The sequence below is a fragment of the Stylophora pistillata genome, chromosome 3 (assembly GCF_964205215.1).
Source record: "Stylophora pistillata chromosome 3, jaStyPist1.2, whole genome shotgun sequence".
NCBI lineage: Eukaryota > Metazoa > Cnidaria > Anthozoa > Scleractinia > Pocilloporidae > Stylophora > Stylophora pistillata.
Window position 1 is genome coordinate 29,408,054 of NC_142521.1, and position 13,009 is coordinate 29,421,062.

Genomic DNA, 13,009 nt, shown 5'->3' on the forward strand with positions numbered 1-13,009 from the left:
TAACGACCGCTGAATCGCTGGCTCAGACGTACTAACAGCTATTAGACAATTACGAGGTCTTTGTCTGCGCGAGGACACGTGTTCAGCCGTTCTTTCGCGGAAAATATAATATATTTACATAACTTGTATAACTTTCAGTGACGTCACAGAACACGATTTGTGTCAGCCTTTCATAGACGTTCCCTCCCGCTTTTCTTGGGGGGTGGGTAAGGCTACTCGTAGGCTAGTTTATCATCAAACTGACGAAGATAAAATGTACAAAAATACTATCAAAGTCTCAAGATAGATAGATATTTACATCTTTTGCAGGTTCGTCGAGCTACAAAGTTCAAATGTTTTCAGTTGGTCGAATACCATGTTGAAAGTAGCTAGTACAGATTAATGGGTTTATGCTGGAGAAATGGCCCACTCTTGTCATTCTTTTATTCTGGGTAAGTCAAGTGGATAAAATTTAGCTTCAGTTAAGTTTAGTTGACTTTTGATAATGTTATTTATGCTGCTCAAGGCATAAGTGAGTGGCAAGAATTGAGCCTTTTTCCAGAATACATTTCTATCGTTTTATCTTGATGATCTGGCACTGTAGGTTTTATGTGATTCAATATTTATCATATCCTGATGATAATAAACAGTGTCAACCCTTTTATCAACTTTTTCATCATGAAATACAAGACAGACATTTTGTTTAAACAGATAGCTGTTTTAGTAAGAAAATGGCCGAGTATGCATTGTCATATTCCTACATCAGTATTGTCTACATGTAGGAATTATCCGTGCCAGCATAGGATTTAGACAGGTGCATGACTATTTTCACATGGAGTTTCTATGTATATGGAAGCCATTGCCCACCTCACAGTCACAGTAATTAAACTCATAGTCCATTGCAGGGTTACCTCCCCCCTGCCAACCAGTACCCATATTTACACCTGGAAAATGTGAGGCACTTTGAGCTTACAGTATCTTGCCCCAGAACAAAATGCAATGCTCCAACACTAGACACCAAAACTGGACTAATGTCGCGTCCAGTGCACTAACCATTCAGCCACCAAGCCTCTTCCTCTGATCCTTATGATTAAAGTGGGGTGAATGGGGTCAACTGGGATTAGGGTGGAACCCTTATAACATTGTGTAACCAATTGTGACTTAAGGCACCTTAAAGCGACTTAAGGCGACTTTAGGCGCCTTTAGGCGACTTAGGGCAACTTAAGGCAACTTAAGGCAACTTAAGGTCCCAGAGTAGGCCATATCCTAAAGGTTGGCATGGCCACATCTCTTTGCGAGTGGAGATTTATGGTTGCAAAGAAGATGCAGATATTTTATTTTAAGTTGAAAAAACAATATCCTGTGCAAAAGGACGATAGGGGCGCCCGTATTCATAAAAATTAAGGGAAATATCCTACATCAAATAATTAGTTTCTATGAAGAAAGCTTCTCATGGCACGCGGGACACATTACAATTTGATTTTAACTGGTAAACTCTCGGAAGGCTAGAGGGGAAATAAAAAAAAAAACCTTTAATAGCATCCGTAGAAAATAATTTTAAGAAGTTATGTTGAGTTGGGACTAATGAAATTTAACCTTCATTAAATCGATTGAAGAGCAAGTTATTCATAAGCTGTGCAAAATTTAGAACCTTGTTAGATAATTGAACGAATGAAAGAAATAGAAAGTAGACACAAGTGGAATCGTTTTCGTCAATTATTCTAGTTAAAGCAGAATTAAATATCTCGAGAAAATGAAGGAGCAAAAGCGTACGATGAGAATTGATGACACGTTGCATATGGGTTGCGCAATTATTTATCTCACAATTATTTATCTCGCAATTATTGAGCTAACCGCCTCCCGGTTAGCTCAATTGGTTAGAGCGCTGGACTGTTGTTGGGAGGCCGAGGTCGATGGTTCGAGCCCCGGCCGGACCAACACTCAAGGTCTTAAAATAATTAAAGAGAATGCGCTATCTTTCTATAATATCAAGAAATGGATAGACATTCTAGTCTTCTCGGATAAGGACGAATAAACCGTAGGTCCCGTCTCCTGGATCTAGTACTGAATTAGTTAATTTGGTTAGGCAGGGGACGTTAAAGAACCCCCTCACGAGATTACTGTGATATGGTCTAGCCTGGTTACTGGGAATTGGGGGGAGGTGGCATCTTCAAATAAGTTTCCTTCGATTGTTTGTAAACTGCTGATGCAGTCCGGCCAAAGTCCCCCGAAAAGTGTTGTGATGCGCATTTGATCATATCCACATGTTAATTTGCGCAATATAAATATTAAATTATTATTATTATTATTATTATTATTATCTCAACCAATCACAGAGCCTAAGGACACAAAAAAAAAGCGTTATGTAGTCGTACAATGTCGTTAACAGTTAAGAGAGTGTCTCTGTAAAAGCGGTCCGGTCGATTTTGCTTTAGACACAGATTTCCCTCATTTCTTGTGTGTCGTAAGACATTCATGTGCCTATAATAAAACCACAATCCGTTTGATCGGATCTCTTTATTTTTCAAAGTTTTACGGAAATGAAATTTCACTCAAGCGAAGGCCTGTCGTGACACTTTTCAAGACTTTAATTTGAGACAACTTTGGAGGACAATTTAAAAAAAACTACGGAACTCAGCAAAAAACAAATACCACAGCCGTGCATATTCACTCTATCTTATCCATCGAGGTGACTTTCGTGAACATCACATTTCAATCAACAAAACAGGAAGACTTGAATGACACCTTATCGGTTCGCTTCAGTCACACACGCGAAAACCAATAAAATTGAAGGTAAAATTTTGAAAAAGTGAGGCGTTCTTAACTGATCCAACTAACATAGCTATGAAGAACATGCCATAGAAAAGGTAACTACAGAAAAAAACTTTGCGGCACGACCTTTGGGAAAACTTTATAACTCCACGAACTCACCTGATTTTTGGCAATCTCCGAGTTTGGCCGCCATTTTGAAAGACTTGTCAACATGAAGCGTAACAGATATAAACCGAGCAGGTAGATCTAAAACCGTCTGAAATACATACAGAAGCAATTCAAATGAACTTTTCTTTCGATTCAAGTGGTAAAATTTGCAATTGTTTGTTAAACTTACCATTCCTACATTCCCAAGCGACCATTTCTTCCAACATTCGAACACTACAACTAGTGTTCGAATTCCCCTCGTCGATTCCGCCGAAGAAATAATCTGTGTCACCCAAGCTTCGACTCGAATGTGAAGTACGAATCACATAACACAACTGCTTCATCTTCGAGGCAATATCAGCCTGGTTTTTTTATTTTCTGATCGACAAGAACGGCGATCACGAAGCGATTGCCATGTTTACCTAATAAACGAACCGCTGACCAGCCGCTAAGTGAAAACAGTTCGGCTCAGTGGTGAGGGGGAGGGTGTGGGGTGGGTGCGGGTAGATTATCAGAAGATTTTTGGGAATATTCGAATATATTTATTAAAGCATCGTAATATGCATTACGATTCTTAGTCTTTGTGCAAAAGCATGCTTTGTGTTGCAGATCTAGACACTTTTTGTTTTGCTCCGGGTATTCTTTTTCTCTTTAAATACATTTCGTTCCAAGAAGGATCGGCATCAGTTCATATATTTATAAACAAATCTTTACCAATAGAAATAAATGTGTTTAGATAATTGAGATAACCATTGAACCTCTTGTATCGCATCAGTGGTAAAGTGTCTTGTCTTTGCTTAACTCCGAGAGCGTGGAGCGGCAAAGACGCGACACACGAGTCACCAATCTCGCGGCTTCTCCATGCTCACAGGATATGCGTGACCTCACTATATTTAAGAAAAATAAGAAACTGCTCGCAGTCGACTGTATTCTCTTTAACTATTTCATAGGAGTGACGCGAGTCTCTTCAATTGAGTGAGAAAGTCACAAACCCATTCTCTGTCTAGCGAGCGTAACCACAGACCACCCATGAATTGCTCCCTTGGCGCGGAAATCAGTGAAATCGTATCGAGTATACAAAGTTAGAGCGAGTTCCTTTAGACCTCCCGAACTCGTATCGTGTTGGCAACAATTATAAGTACAGGAAGAAGTCTTAAAATCTGCTAGATAAATTTGTTTCATACTGTAACTCCCATTGCGGGCCTATGTTCATGTAAACATCCGGGCAATCTCCCATGTGCTTTTGAGAGGAAAAGTCGTCACGTTCATTTTCAAGAATGTTTGGTTGCTGTTTTATTGTCATTGTTTGAAAACCCTAAGCTCGAACAGTCGGTGAGTTTTCATTTCAGTTGTTAATGTTGTAATTTCGTTTGTTTTAAGCGTGTTTTCTGTTTGCAGAAAACCTCTCCTTTACTGGCGAGTCGAGTTTTCGACTCGGGCAAATGTTTCTGTGAAATAAACAACACATACTTTCTGAGAAGTTAACGAAATTCGGGAGCTTTCCTACAAAGAAACTAAAATGGTAGGTAACCGACTTAGTTTTTCAGATAATTTACAATAACTGAAAATTTGAGTGTCTGTTTGTGGACCTTACGTCTTGCCCAACAATATAGTTGCAAAGATGTTTATAGTTTGCCCACACGATTAAGCTCTTTTCTTGTAACCTGTCATCGTTTCACAAACACCACGGCAACGGAAAGCCTTTCCGAGCCTCCTTAAACACCGTTGTTGTCCAAACACACCTGTATTGTTTTTAACAGAGAACACTTGCGTCCCCTGTATTTACCCAGTGGTTGTTTTGATGACATTCAGACCACACCTCATAAACTTCGTGATCCCTCGTGGACCCCAGGTCAGAAGTTAGCGAAGAGAGTTTGCTCCAAATCTCAACACGAAACATACTTATAAAGAATTGTAGAGGGTAACTGAAATGAAAAAGAAAAGGCGTCCTGCATAGTAGTCTTTCAAATTTCTTTTTAGCCAACAGGGAGTCGTGCAGAGGCATAGGGCGAAAGCAACCAAAAATTGGGAGCAGGCCGAGGGGAGGAGCTTATTTAGCCGGCCTTTTCCATGTTTTTTGTATATACAAGCGTGGTACACCAAACATTCGGTTTACTTATAAAACTCTTTGTCGTTGTCGGATGAAAAAAAATGGACAATAAATTTGAAAATGAAAACGGAATAGGAATATAGAGGCAAGACCGATACAACGTAGATAAGTTTTAAGACGGAGCACTATATTTCGGCTGGCCAAACCAGCCTTCTTCAGGTGCCTGAAGAAGGCTGAAGTTCTGGTGCCTGAAGACGTTGTATCGGTCTTGCCTCTATATTTATATTCGTTACTTTGGGCCGATTAGATCATGGCTGATCCAACGTACAAGAGTAGGATTATCGCTCACGGTTGCTTGCTGAACATTTCAAAAAGAATAGGGTTTAGTGATAAAAGGTCAGATCGATGAAAGGTATGAGCTGAGACTAAAATGGTTCACTTAACAATTTTATGTCGAGCTTATAAGTGGGAAACACTAAAAATTGTACATTGCTAGTTTTATTAACGCCATACGTAAATGACATTGCTTACTGTTGAGGAAAATCATATTTTAGAGTCAGCTTTGTATATAAAGCAATGATTTTGCATGCATTCTTGGGAACAGCAGAAATGACTTAGAAAAAACATTCTAAGTACAGTGTTCATTCGTGCAATGGGGCATAAATAAAAGGTTCTCGTAAAATAGACACCTTATTTTATACCACATAAGACAAGTAAAAAATAATATGGGTACCCCGGTTAAAAATACATCGATAACTCTATTAATTAATACCAGTTCTGATTTAAAGGAAAAAGTTATGAGAACAAAATAAAAGTAGTCTGTACCACTAAGCATGCCTTCACTGTTTAGACTGGGAGCCCCAAAGTTTTTTAAGCATGTGTTCTAATATATATCTTATGATAATAAGTCCCCACCCACCCCACCCCACACGTTCTGTTTTCACTCAGCGGCTGGTTAGAGGTACGTGTATGAGGTAAACATGGCGATCCCTTACTGAACACCGTTCTTGTCGATCAGAAAATCAAAATACCAGCATGATATTGCCTCGAAGAAGAAGCAGTTGTGTTATTTGATTCGTACTTCACATTTGAGTCCAAGCTTGGGTGACACAGGTTATTTCTTATGGTGGACTGACGAGGGGAATTTGAACACTAGTTGTGTTTGAATTGTTGGAAGAAATGGTCGCATGGGAATGTAGGAATGGTAAGTATTACGAGTAATTTCACATTTTGCTGCTTGAATAGAAAGTAAAGTTTACTTGAGTTGCTTTCGCATGTATTTCTGACGGCTTAAGATCTACCTGCTCGATTTGTGCCTGCAACGCTTCATGTTGATAAGTCCCTCAAAATGGCGGCCAAACTAGGAGATTGCCGAAAATTAGGTAAGTTCGTGGAGTTATAAAGTTTTCGTAAAGATCGGGCCGCAAAGTTTTTTCTGTAGTTACCTTTTCTATGGCATCTTCTTCCTAACTATGTTAGTGGGATCAGTTAAGAACGCCTCACTTTTTCAAAAATTTACCTTGAATTTTTATCGGTTTTCGCGTGCGTGACTTAAGCGAACCGATAAGGTGTCATTCAAGTCTTCCTATTTCCTTCATTGAAACGTGATGTTCACGAAAGTCACCTCGATGGATAAGATAGAATTAATATACATGGCTGTGTTATTTGTTTTTTGCTGAGTTCCGTAGTCTTTTTAAATTGTCCTCCAAAGTTGTCTCAAATTAAAGTCTTGAAAAGTGTCACGACAGGCCTTCGCTCGAGTGAAATTTCATTTCCGTAAAACTTTGAAAAATAAAGAGATCCGATCAAACGGATTGTGGTTTTATTATAGGCACATGAATGTCTTACGACACACAAGAAATGAGGGAAATCTGTTTCTCAAGCAAAATTGACCGGACCGCTTTTACAGAGACACACTCTTAAATCGTCTACAAAATCGAAATGTAGAAAGGTTTTTTAATGATTTCTTTTTTTTTTTCGTTGAACAGGTCGTAGTTGTTTTCTTCCTCCTGGCATTCAGTGTGGCTATGTTACCGACAGCGCTTTATCAGCATCTACGCCTCACAGTGCTGGCTACCTTGCTTAGTTCTCCAGACTTAACAAGATCCCTGCTTCAGGGAAGGCAGGGGCCTGGTGCACTGGCACAAACAATGGCAACGAATGGCTACAGGTCAACTTTAGGCGGGAAACAACTGTGACAAAAGTGGCCACTCAGGGAAGGTATGACTCTGATAACTGGTTGACGAGCTACAGTTTGTCGTACAGTGTGGATGGCTCTCACCGGGATTGGTACAGACTTTCAGATGGACATAAAGAGTAGAAGCGAGACGAATAGCGAATGAAGGTTACCTTGTAGTTGCATGTACAGGGGGCATATTGAGTTACTTTCCTTATGCACCACCACGCTTTGAGGGGAAGCAACTGTTTACGTTCCTACAAGCTGCTGGAGTAAAATCTCTTCTACAGCTTTGTACCGTTTGCATCAGTTCAAACATAAACCATTAAACCACGAAAGGCGAAATTTTAGTCAAGATAGAAGAATAACTTTTCTATAAATACCACACCAACCAAACCTAATTACTGACATCTTTCCCACTTAAACTTACTAAATCCAGTGTACTTGTGAGAATTGGATGATGGTAAATTACCTCTTGGTGTTTCAACCTCAACCGTCCCTACCCACTTTATTATTTACCAGCATATTACACTTAGTAAAACATAAATCAATGCAAAGCGATGATCTCAGTTTTACGACATTTTCAGAAAAGAGTAGAACCGAATACAGCATTTTGCCCGTTCGCTCCTTTCCAATGATCATTTGATAGATTTTCTCAGTTGCTTTTCTCTGTAATTTCTACGGATAAAATGTTTTTAGTCTCACGAATAGCAAGTCTCTGGTTCCATTGAGTTATGGAGCTGTTGTTAAAGGTTCTCAATTCTTTTCATCGCTAGAACTTTTTTTACTTCGTAAGCGGCTTAAGTTGAAAGTCAAATTGAGGGGGATCTTCCGAGCATTTATCGCGAGAGTGTTGCGTTAACAGTTTGAACCAAACACAAATCTCTGGATAATTTGTTTTTTTTATTCATGCAGCTCCCTTATTCAATGAATTTACTTTCCTTTTTAACATACATGTTCTGCTGCTGAGTTATGTTCACATCGAGTATTTATGTTAGTGGAATGTCTTGCGCTTTGAGAGAGTTTTCTTGTTGAGTCAGCCATCAAGATTCATCCCATCGCAGTTCAAGTTTCTTGCCGCCTCACAAATACTCCGTGCCACCACTTGAACCTACGGGAACAAACAGAAATAACGCTGCTCTCTAAGGACAGTTATGTTTCGCTTGATCACGAAAAGTTATCCCTTACTCCCTGGAAGTTCCACTCTCGAAACTCAAAAGAGCCATGACAACTTCCTTAGTGAGTAAGACCAGCTTGAAAGAGTGAAAAGTTTATGAAGAGAAATTTATGTTTCGATGATACTCTAGAGATTCGTTCAACCCCTTCCTCCCCCCCCCCCCCGAAAGGAAAAAAAAGTGGACTGTTAGTTTTTCCAATTGACAGTGGACAACAGCACAATTACATTGTAGAGGATGGAATTGACATCTTCCATTTCCACCTTGAAACAATTCGTAAGGTTTGAAACCTTATTTAGTTTCACAGGCCCTGCGATCGCCATAGATTTGCAATTTTCAGGAACCGCTCTACCTTAGTACTATTACTAGAGGTCTACATATTACTGTATGTATCTACTTGGAATTGCTATAGAAAGTTGAAATTATGGGGAGGAAATAATTCGACGAACTCAATTTCCCGCCATGAGATCCCTTCAAAGCTGATGCGTGAAACTGAGTTCTATTTTTGCCCCTCGTCGCCCCTCTTCCCAAACGTTTCGACTCGGGATGTTCATTTCGGTGCCTTTACCGTAAGGGTTAGAATTCAAAAGTTGTATGGTATATTTCATCAAATTCGCTCATTTTTTATTCATTAAAATATTCTATTTACGGGTAAATACTTACGTTTCTTTGAACCGCTCGTTTTCCATTCCCAGGTGGAAAAATCCCTATTCCTTCACAGTTCTGAAGAAGGGAGGAAAAGACCAATAAAGCGGTGACTAGCACGAAAGCTTGGAACTTCATTTCAAAAGTTCTGCCGGGGAAGAGAGGTTCTACTTCTACAGTCGTAAGTCGCTACCTTGTCCAGAGGAAGATCTTCTGGTGATCTGCAAGGGACACAGGCGACTTTTATAAGCGCTCCCAAGAGGTATCTCATCTTAACCGAAACAAGGAAAGACCATTATCCTCTTGAGAACTGGATGACTTGATACGTTTACTCGCAAGTAACACAAGAGGTGAGTTTCACATGCATCTTACCATAACAATACAAACATTAGCGTAAAATAACAGGTGCTTAGCATGTGAAAACCTTACCACATGTGCACTGAGTTTCAGGACAGAGGTTGTCAAGTTACATTCGATAACTGTCACATAATATGTTCGCTGAATCTGAATCAGTAAAGGTAATATTCTACATTCTTTTCATCAGATCTATTCCTTTGTTCCCTACGTTTGAGAAGCCGCCTTTGAATCAGGTCTATATCGCGAAGAACTTTTAATTGTGAACAGAATTCTGGACTGACTTGCACCCAATTACCTCATTGAGAATTTTTTTTTTAATTTCATCGTGATAAGACCTTATACTTCTCAGAGCCGTGAGTAAGGCTAATTTTTGACTGTAATCATGCACTCTTTTAAAAAAGATGAACCTTCATGCATTGATCGTTTTGGAAACTTATTTTTTCAGAATGGGTGCTTTTTGGTAATGAATACATCTGCTCGTTGAATAATCTTTTCATTTCCTTTACAACCTCAAGTGTGATGTACAAAATCAATCAGTTTGGCCTAACGTGCTTTAAGATCCGTGCTAAAGCTCTCTGGACTCAGAAAATTCTACGATGCCTCGTTCAGTGGCATACACAAAAGCTAGGCGATCGTTACGCGGACTCTCGAAAGCCCACATATTTAATTTTTTTTTTGAAATCCTCTTCCTTGTGGCACCACATTACAGGAAGAATCAACAACTTGCTCCTTTTTTTGACAGATATCGAATGTCACAGAATCAGTTTTTAAGATGCAGAACCACTTTCCCTTCGAGGAACTTCTTCAAACACTTATGCTTACACATTGACGTAAGACAATAGTCGCTAAGAATTCTGTCATTTTAAAAATGTATAACCTCTTAAAACAAGTTCGGCATATTCATCTATTGTGTAACTCTTGAAATAAAATCTTGCCCGAAGGATCCAAAAGTGTTCAAGGAAGAAACGTGTGAAATGAAATTGCCTTGCTACTTCCTGATGAAGCACAGAAAAAAAAAATTTTTTTGCTTTGACCTTTGAAGCTATAGTTTTCATCTGAGAACGCTCTCAAATTTTTAATATTTAAAATTACCGCTAAACTTGTGACCTTTTCCTGGTACAACTGCATCAAAGTTTGACGGCACATCTTTTGCTGTAACAAAGCGAAAGAGACTGATCCCTGAAAGAGAAATACTCTGTCAAACATTTAATCAATCCATCAGTAATTTATTTTAGCGTGTTGCATGTACGAGCTTAAGGTCACTCGAAACACAAAAGTGGAGCACTTAAAAGGATCAATTGAAATAGCACGTGTCACTTCAATGGTAGCACTAAGGATCCTGAGCCTGGCTTCGCTTGAAAATGAAAACCAAATGGTTCTTTTAACATTAAAAGTAGCAAGATTGGATTTCCTTTTTTTTCAGTTTTGAAAATGTGGTTTTGTTGTCTTTGCTGGGTATTAAAATCCCTGAACAAAGCAAGCGAGTGTTTCATAGATACGCATGGATGTTTGGCAGTTTTTCCCAGAGGAAGCAGTAAAAGGTCAAAGAGTCCATGTGGTATTGATGCTAACAATTGATTTGGCTGTAGTTGGCAAGACGAGAGTAACGAACGGTTTTTGTGTAAATGAAACCCACGCAGGAAAATTCAGAATTACTGTAATTGGTCAGGTGATATTTGAAATACGTGACTGCCGGCTGGTCGATGATTATGTCACATCTTTAAATATTCTCCGCTCCACGAAGAACTTATTTTAAAAATGATTACCGTGCTATTTCTGTTTTTAGATAATGAAATAAGAATTTAGCTACTCAGATACTGACTTGAGTAATAAACTAATACTACTATTCTCCTCAGGCTCAGCAAAAATAGCTAACCGATAACTCCTAAACAAAGAAAGAACAATGGTAATTCCCTTGTGAACCGGTACACCAGGACAGAACCCCCTTCGGGAACGGTGAAGCATCTGAATATTTTCCTTCGAAACTGTATAGATTAGTAGGCTGCAACAAAAATTTATTGGACGACGTTTAGGGTAAAAACAGCAATCTAACCTGAAAAAAATGTATTTAATCCGACTCTTTCGGAAAATAACTCTACAAATCTTACTTGTTTATCTCGTAAGTAAACGATGGTGAAGCGCTTTCCGAGCTACCCGATTCTTCTTCCACTGCTTTCACGCTTATAAAACAGGAAACGAGCAAAAGGAGGAAGGTGTGGCTGTTTTGACTAGCCATTTGACAAGGTTCAATCTGCTCCTTGTTCGACAATTTACATATCAAAACAAAGGAAATTTGTTCCTCTCTTTGATTTTGGTGATATATTTTCAATTTGCGCTTGCGTAAGAGAGAAATCGCCCAAAACTCCTTGCTCGGTCTTGTTTTGACCACGAACGCCTTCTCAATTTTGACGGACCCGCTCGGGAAAAGGTGAAAATGACGAGGGAAAAACTTTACTTTGTAGTACGAAAATACTCAAAATGGAAAGCCATGATATTATAGTTCAATATTTCGGTGGTACATTGTTAACTTTTTATACAGAGAGTCGGCAAGATGATATAACATCCAAAAATCGCACTCGATTTGAGTGGGTTGATGAAGTGGGCGTGGTCACGAAATTCAGTGAGAGACTATTTGTACCCCGTGAGTTTGATATGGAAAGAAAATTATGTAACGAGACGAAGCTGACGAGCCACTAACATTGTGTAATAAATACATTATCATTTGAATCAGTTCGAAGGTTCTTCCATGCAATTTAACCACGGGAACCGGTCTTAATTAATTCGCAAATTACGTGATTATTAAAAAAAAAAGTGTTTAGGAGAACTCAAGTCAACACTAGGAACACAAGAAAGACAAATTAAACTCCACACCCCACCGTGCAGAACAGTAGCAGGTTAGCGGTCTTTTGCCTACAGAGCAGTCTCCAAATTTTGGGGTACTAAATTTGTTTTTAAAAAGATTGAAATGCGGCCTAAAACAATTTGTTATCTAATAATTCATTACAAAAAGTAACTCAGAAAGTTAAAACGAGAGGTAGTTGCAGTTAACAATTACGTTAATCAATGTGACTCTCATTCATTAATATCTGAATTCTTCAACACAATTCGGTCGTTTGTGAAACGTTGAGCGAAGTTTGAGTTCTTCCAAATATACTTTTGCCTATTCTTTTCAAGTCCCTTGAGTTTGGACATCTCTACCGTAAATTTCACAAAATTTCACCAAATATTTTTGGTCAGCGGGCATCGGTCAAGATGGCCACAAATTCTGAAGCTCTTAGTAAAAGAGTCTAAAACTTGTATTTTTTCATTTTTGGTTAATCTTCTAACTTCGTTAGTTATTACATGTCAGTGTTTAAGTGTTAATATGTCTAACAAGAGAGAAAAATAAAAAAATTCTCCCGACACAGACGACACCAAAGCATCATTTGTCAAAGATCGCTCGAAGAATTGAGCGAAGGTGAAGACAGGATTCTTCACGATGTAGCCACCTTGAAAGCAAAAGTCCAACTTAACGAGTCGCCCTTGAACGACATCTCAGCAAGACTCACAAAAATCAACCAGAACTACGAAGAAGTCAAGGGCGAACTCCATGATGGCCAACTACAAAATCGAAGAAATTGAAAGTACTATTTAAAATCAAGCCCTACAAATTGGAGCGAAGCACTAGCGACTTCTGTCCATCGAGCGTTATTCGCGTGAATACAACCT

The 13,009-nt window shown here is 39.0% G+C and overlaps 1 long non-coding RNA gene across 1 annotated transcript; it reads right to left on the reverse strand.

The window, feature by feature from the left end:
* Positions 1-8,008: 8,008 nt before the first annotated feature.
* LOC148735498 (uncharacterized) lies at positions 8,009-9,268 on the reverse strand. Its single transcript, XR_015999015.1, has 2 exons — positions 8,963-9,268; positions 8,009-8,235 (listed from the first exon to the last, which is right to left on the reverse strand). It is a non-coding gene; the product is annotated as an uncharacterized LOC148735498 (long non-coding RNA).
* Positions 9,269-13,009: the final 3,741 nt, after the last annotated feature.